This window comes from Etheostoma spectabile, unplaced genomic scaffold (assembly GCF_008692095.1).
Source record: "Etheostoma spectabile isolate EspeVRDwgs_2016 unplaced genomic scaffold, UIUC_Espe_1.0 scaffold273, whole genome shotgun sequence".
Taxonomy (NCBI): Eukaryota; Metazoa; Chordata; class Actinopteri; order Perciformes; family Percidae; genus Etheostoma; species Etheostoma spectabile.
In genome coordinates, this window is record NW_022605577.1 from 1,327,605 (window position 1) to 1,335,669 (window position 8,065).

The 8,065-nt window shown below is 40.8% G+C and overlaps 1 long non-coding RNA gene across 1 annotated transcript in view; it reads right to left on the reverse strand.

Annotated features, from left to right (window-relative positions):
• Positions 1-3,816, reverse strand: part of LOC116685951 (uncharacterized) — a 16,027-nt gene extending 12,211 nt beyond the window's left edge. Inside the window, exon 1 of the long non-coding RNA XR_004331088.1 lies at positions 3,805-3,816. This is a non-coding gene — a long non-coding RNA (uncharacterized LOC116685951). The remainder of the gene's footprint in view (positions 1-3,804) is intronic.
• Between the last annotated feature and the right edge of the window lie 4,249 nt (positions 3,817-8,065).

Consider the following 8,065-nt stretch of genomic DNA (forward strand, 5'->3'; position numbering starts at 1 on the left):
CCCGCCCACCCGAGATGTCCGCTCACGCTAAAAACCGAAAGTTGATGACGAATGCCGTGTTTTCACAAGACATGACTGCCAAGTAATTTCTTTACAGAAATGAAAGGTAACCGTGTGCTTTAGTTTGTGGTTCACTATTTGCGTGTGTAAAGATATAATTTTGCATCGCCACTACGCGACGAAGCACGAGGATAATACCGGAACTCTGTCCTGATGACGGCTCAAGGGATGCGGACGGTTGATGGTACACCGCAAACCCAACTAGGACTTCTTACCAAACCTTCACACCCCCAGAGATGCAGTTTCAATCAGCAATTCAATATTGTTTTTTTACTTTGGTTAATTTCACATAATATAGTAATAATATTTAAGGATGTAAGAGTTTTTACATAAACCATCAAAGCAATCTTCTTTTGTAAAAAGTTGGTAGGTAAATGAATTATTACCATTTATCTTACGGTGTATCAAAAATAATACTGAGCAAACTGAATTGAAATATTGTTCGATGTGGCCCTCCAGCATGCTCGGGTTGCTTATGTGGCCCTTGGCGAAAATTCATTGCCCACTCCCTGCCCGAAAGTCTTTCAGATATTTTCAACAAACCTATGTCTATATCGGGCAACACCACCATCCCAGGCACACCATGTCAACTCGTATGGTGGCCAGGTTACACACATGGAAATGAGCCAGATTAAAACGGTGAGGATTTACATGGCTGTCTTTTCAATTACTTCTCAGCCCATGCCGTAATTCCCGACTGCGAAAAGCGAGGAGGCACTGGAAACTGTCAACGGCGTGCGAGTACCGTGCTGCTTCTAGAAGTGACGGGGGGACTCCGGCGGAGGATCCCGGAGGCGTTGACGAGTCGTGTGACATCACGCGACGATGTTCTGGACAGAGATCACAAGCATGATCATGGCTGTGTTACATTACTAAAGCTTTATGTTCTAGAGACAGATCTCATTAACATATAAACAGCCTTAAACACTGCTATCACCATGGAAAATTAACCAGACACACAACACACACACACGCACCCATGCAGCACAAAATGTATCGATGGAGGATAGAAGTAAGGAGATAATGTACAAGGATATATGTATACCCGATATTAACCAACATTATGTCCTTTTTGGGATATGCACACACTACACACCACACACACACACACACACACACACACACACACACACACACCCACATTTTAGTGGAACAGTGATGGTCCTCTAATCTGTTCCTCTGTTCTCTTCCCTGCCCCCCCGTATGTATAAACTGCCTTTCTAACATTGTTTTGTTATCGTCACTGTGTGTGTGGTGGTGTGTTGTGTGTGTGTGTGTTTCGTTGTGTCTGTGTGTGTTTGTATGCAGGCAGCTTTCAGCTGGGTGCGTAGGTCTTGTGCACTGGGTCCAAGTGGGTACAGTGCAGGAAAACCTGCCGATGGTTGGTGTGTTGGAGAAGGTGCGGGATAAAGTGTGTGTGGTTGTGTGTGTGTGTGTTGTGTGTGTGTGTTTGTGGTGGTGTGTGTGTGTGTGTCTTGTTTATTTTACCAACCACTATGCTCCAAGCTCGTGCTCTCAGATCATTCGGAGGCACATTAACGTCACTAGATGCCTTGCTCGACTCTCTCTCTCTTTTTTTTTCTCTCTCTCGTCCATCTTTTGTGCTCCTTCTTTCCCTGTAATCTTATATATTTTTTTTTTTCCCGTGTCTCGCTCTCTCCTCTCTCTCTCTCTCTCTCCTGCTCGGATTTTTCAGAAAACATGATGTAGTTAATGTGTTCATTCTCATTATCTAATTACAACGTAATCCAAGCCTAATTCTTTCTCATCAGCTATAGTCTGTGGATTAAGTATGGTGACGGGGAGAGGGGAGGTGAGGGGATTGCTTTTTGAGTGTGTGTTAAATTATATAACCCCTCAGCATATGGTAGAAATTCAGAAGTAAAGAACGCTCTTATCACTGAGCGGCTAATCAGGGAATAATCATTTTCCTTTCAAATGACACCAGTGAGCATCAGGTTTGTCTGGCCAGCCCTCCTTTGCTGTGATGGAGACACCGACCAACCATGTAGTAGCCGTTCCTGCGTAACGTCCCCGTTAATCTGTAATTTGCCGTGCCCTTTTAAATGTTAGGAAAACAACGTCATTGTTGCCACTGCCCTCACTTCCCCCCGGGATCACCCGTCAAATGGTGGGGGCGCCCTCGTGTTTTCGCTCCTTCGCGTCCGGAGCGGTCTTGAGCCCAGTCGCTGGCCCCGCTGGCCACTGACAGCACACCTCGGGCAGATTTAGGAGTTCCACATCAAAGGCCGAGCGGAATATCTTGGAAATCTGATGATGGGAAGCAGCCCCTGTGGTATCGTCAAAACCTCTCCACGCCGTGTGTAATCAGAGTTCTTTGAGATCCTAGGAGAATCAAGAGTGAAGGGCAGAACACTTTTAGGCTGTGATGGTTCCCACTCACTGTTAACTGCAATTAAATTCATATGTCACATGTGTTTTTTTGATCTCTCAAATTAAGTGTTCTGCACACGGATCACTTGTCCAATCAGCAGTTTTTTTTAGAAAAAAAATTGCAAAAATCTGTTCTGTGATTCAGAAGCCTTAGCCGCTTCTGTACTTGGGAAAAATCGGGAATGTGCAGCAGGAAACCGTAAAAATTCTTCTCCGCGATAAAGATCCGGACGTAATCAGAACCCGAGTCAGCACATCTCCGCTAGGCCTGCGCGATTAATCGTTATAAAACACGATCTCGATTCACCCTGTTCACGATTACCTGTTTGGCAGGCCTTTACATTCCACCACAGTAATGTATTTATAATACCAACAAGGTAATAAATAGATTAAAATAAGATAGATAAAAAACCTTGAGTTGTCCCACGTGGAAAAAGACCAGAGCAGAGTTTAGATATGTACACGTATCATTGAAACTTGAAAACCAAAAGTACCAGGTTCTACAGTAAAATAAAATGTACTGTACATTAAATAGCTAAAATAGCCTATTTATGCCTTATGCAATCTCCTGCGGCATCAAGAAATACTGGTAGTAAATACTTATTGTAGACTGCCATGCACAAAAGACAGAATTTAAGCTCACTGATTATCCAAATAAAACGATAATCCTTATTTGGTGGGCACTTGATTTAAAAACAAGTTACAAGTGTCTTTAACAAGTGTAAAAGACAGTAAGAGACAATAGTACAAAAGATAAAAAGCCTGAACACATTGAAAAGACTAAAATACAGATGAATATAAAATTAGGAACATACAATACCGCTAAAAAGGGATAATTTTGCACAATGGAATGATGTATATATGTGATATTATGATAACTTTTGATACCAAAGTTACAACTGTGGTGATGCATTCACTAATAAGAAGTAGATATGGGGTAATTATGTGATCAATAAGGAGGATTAAAATCTTGTAATAACTTCATTACAAGGTAATAACGAATACTGGGTTTGGATGATAACCAATGTCTATCTGGGTATTGGTATACAGTTAGGGTAACTATTTAATTACCTGATAAGAATGGGGTATATACTGGATGTTGATGTTTTCACAGTAGTATGGCTTACTATCAGCCTAATACCTTCCAAATAGATACAACGTCTTAGAAATTAAAATTGGTAATTACTCTATTTTATGCTGAGTATTTATCACCCTTTAGTTCCAATATTTCCCTTCTTTGTTTCTAAGGTCAATACTTCACATCCTTATAACGATATTAACTTCCTTCGGGAGTTTTACAGACTGTATAAAATAGGTTTTAATGCTCTCCTCTCTCTTCATTGAGCCTACAGGCTTTGTGGTTGAGCCCCAATATAGACAGATAGACATACTTAGACTTCGGCTTCTCTTATTGATCTTTTTGCGATGATCCCGCGAGGAGATTGAAAATTCGAGCGCAGTTTTGGCAAGAAAAAAAAAAGAAAAATATATAAAAAGACAGTATAAAGACAAAACAAATCAATAAATAATATAACACATAAGAACTCGCAATATAAAAACAAAACACATAAATTTATTGTTACAGTGTCATGTTGAGTCCTATGTTAAAGTTGATAAAGTTTTTGGGGGGACCATGTTCGATTTAATTCTCATGTGTGTAGGTAGTATGTATGTATGTTGTATTTATATGTATGTGTTATTATGTAGGGATGTATGTATGTGTGTTATGTCTGTATTTGTGTATGTATGTATATGTTTTTGTGTGTATGACAGTCTGTAATGTATTATGTGTGTGTGTTTATGTATGTGGTATGTATGTATGTGGGGTATGATGTAGTATGTATTATGTATGTATGTATGTTATGTATGTGGGTATGAATGGTCATGGATGTATTATGTGTGTATGTGTATTATGTTTGTATTGTTGTGTTTGTATGGTGTATGATGTGTGGTATGTATGTTATGTTTGTATGTAAGTATGTATGTTGTTGTATGTCTGTATGTATGTATTGGGATGTAGGTGGGTATGATGTATGTTGCTTGGGTATGAACTGTATGTATGTATGGATGGGTGTATTAGTTGTATTGTGTTCTGTTGTGTGTAATGTAGGTATTTGTGTAGTATGTATCTGTGTGGTGTGTGTGTATGTACAAGTATTATTATGTATGTAATGATATGTAATGTATGTATGTATGTATTATGTATGGTAGGTATGTATGTATGTAGGTAATGTATGTATTATGTTGTATTATGTGTGGTGTGTTAAGTTTTATGTATTAGGTATTATGTATGTATGTTATGTATGTGTAGGTGTGTGTGTGTGTGTGTGTGTATCCTCTCTGGCCCTATTTCTCCTTCCCCCCTATGAGGAGTTGTATAGTCCTGATGCATGAGGGACAAAGGCGTCCTTGGATCCAACGTTCCCCATACATACACACACACACACACACACACACACCCACACACACAATTTCTAGGCACCACACTCCACATTCCAACTTAAGCGACTGATTGAGCAGAGAGACGTCCGAGACAGCTAAGGACCTTCCCGCCGGCAGACTCAAGACCGGCCCGAACATCGCAGCGTTGCAGACCATTGTGACTCACTACTTGTGAGGAACTCGGCGAGTCCTCGCCGACATCACGAGTTTCGAGTGTGTAGTCTTTCGCGGCGTATCAGCCGCCCACGTGGTCATGAGGGGAGGGGGGGGGGGGAGGGGGGAGGGGGGGGGGGGGGGGGGGGGGGGGGGGGGGGGGGGGGGGGTGGGATCTATAGCAGACTAGCGAGTGAAGTCTCTCCACGAGCTCAGTGTAAAGCAAATCCACGGAAAAAGTCGTTCACTTGAACAACATTCATGTTTCTGCACCTTGGCCTAGCTAGGTTTGGTGCATAAATGAGTATTTTCAACTGCAATTAGTTGTGCTACAGTCTGAAACATTGCAAGCTCGCCTTCGGCTCGACTCAAGTGACACACATGTCCTCCTCATTTTTAGTGAGTGGACTCCGATTAGCTGATCCTTAACCCTCCCTTTGTCACCTCGGTCAAATTTGACCCCTTTACAAAATGTCTATATCTTAAATATGGCTTTCTTACCCTTGTGTTGTCTTCCCGTCAACAATGAACTTTTTTTTGCGTGTTTTGTTTCTGATGTTTCTGTCGTTTTTTTTTCTGATTTATTTTGTCACTCTTCCATACTTTTTGGGCCTAATTTTAAACTTGAGCTGGTTTAATTATTGTTTTTAACACTGATCTTGAATTCATGGCCAACAAACCCTTCATTTGTATCCAATTATACGTAAGTTTTTAGTAACAGGCCAAAAATTATTCTTTTTTTAGGTAATAGTTAAATCAAGGATGTTGAGTGGATCTCAGCGGTGAGATGGCAACGTTAGTCCGTATACTGTTTTGAAACCATAAAAAAAGCACACACCAAAAATTCCATGAAGGTAATCAGTCATTTTACCTGAAGAATTTTGTTGGAAGCCTCCATGTTATTTTTGGGCAATTTGGTAAAAGAAATCCGATTTCTGATACAAAACACCTTCATAAAACGGGGTCAGATTGAACCGATGACACACAAGGGTTAATTACCACAACGAAATTCTTAATTCCCTAAAAATGCTCTTTGCGAATACAATTGATCCCTTTCATTCCTCTGAGCTTAACTATTAGTCCAAAATAACTTCATAATTTCTGCTTTTTTTTTAACGAATCCATAGAGTTATACTTTGTAGAAAGTAGGTTATTTGACCATGAATTCCAAAATGTCGTGTCCAACTAGTGGTTTAAGTGTTGGTAGTGCAACAAAAAGTCTAAAAAACTCGGACGAAAATGTCAATTTTGTCCGTTTTTTTGACCTGCCGGATGGACACACAAGGTTACAGAATCAAGGTTGTCAGTCATGGAGTTAAAGCATCCATATTCTGGCTCATTTCAGGTTTATAATTGTATTTGAGGTTGTACACATAGGTTTAACATGGTTTTCCATATTCTAAAAAACACCATATTTCTGTTGTTCTTCAATTGCGGCAGATCCCTGTTTCCCACCCTGTGTGTTTAGGTCTCTGTTTTAGGCTACAGAGTTGAGACTCTCCCTTCTAATCCTATCTTTGTTGGACCGCACTGCTCAGTAATTAGGTAAGATCATCAGCTAGATAACTCTTCTTTTCTCCAGCTTTGTCAGTCCAATGCAGGACTGACCAAGCTTCTAGATGAGGACACTTTTGAATACCTGCAAAACAGGGACAGGAGTAGTTTATTTTGGAGATGATGGTCACTAGTTGCTTTTCAGTGCCTGTTTTGCCATTGAGAACGATCTAGCATGCTATGTTAGCCACCTCGTCTCAGTGACGTAGAAAGCCGTGCAGAGGTTGAACGCTCACCCGGAGACTGAAGACAGAGTACATTCCGAACCCGATCTCACCCAACACCCAGGATAGTTGTTTTTCCAAGTTTGTCATGAGTGTGGAATCCCAAAGCACAAATTTACACCCCAAATCCCAGAAAAACATCAAGAGTTTGGGATTGTTAGCTAGAGCGGGTCCCGAATCCTACTTTTTAAGGCACCGACCGCATTGCCTCCTTATCAAAAATGGCTCATCATTCATCCCGGTTTCAGCCTAAAGGAGTAGATCCCCATATATCGAAAAGTAATTGTTAATGACCCGTAATTAAAGTTTTTCATAATAGCGCACAATTGACCGAATACCTTTAATAATCTTGCTACAACTAAACATGAACTATTGCGTCTGGCCGATCTCTAAACGGCTCCTGTTTAATATTTGGAACTAATATGCTTGTTCTCCTTTGGTGTATACAAGACGCAGACAGAGTTTTATAAAGACTTGGAGCGTTCCTGGACATAATACACTTGAATGGTACTCAGTGGTAGCATGTAATACCACTGGATATATACCTAAGTTATGATGTTGTTGGGAATCGAGGACCAAAGCAGAGACAATGGGCACAGTTTGTAGCGAGGACCTATTCCAGAAAAAAAAACAACAGGGTGGCAATACTACCACAAGAATGCCACATGAAGAAACAACCCAAGGAGTCCAAAACTGATAGAGTCACAAAAAACAAAGGCCTAAATCTAAGAAACGTCCCCAGAGAAAAGGATATCACGAACGCAGATCACGGGAAAATGCAACGTTGACCCAGCACAGAGGACAAGGTGAAGACAAGACTAAATACCAGGTAAACGGGGAAAAAAGAGGCGGGAAAACAACAGGTAAACACGATACTAGAATTCCGACTATCAAAATCAAAACGGAAACGGAACACCCCGACACTCAGGGAAAACACGAGACGGAACACAAGTACACAAGTACCAGTTGAGTAAACCAGCAGACATATATTGTACTAATTTGTTGTAATTTAAATGTTTAATATGTGCATAAACCTTGTGTTATGCATTATACTTCAAGCTAAAAGGTAAAAGCATTATTTGGGGGGGGGGGTAACCGGGCATCACTCGTCGCCGTGCACCCTCACTCACAGGTTACGCACGGACATGCGTCGATAAATAACACTTTTCCAAACAAAAGCAGCACCGTTGTATTGCACACTCGACATAGATGTATTTTAAATTTATTTTGTAATTTAT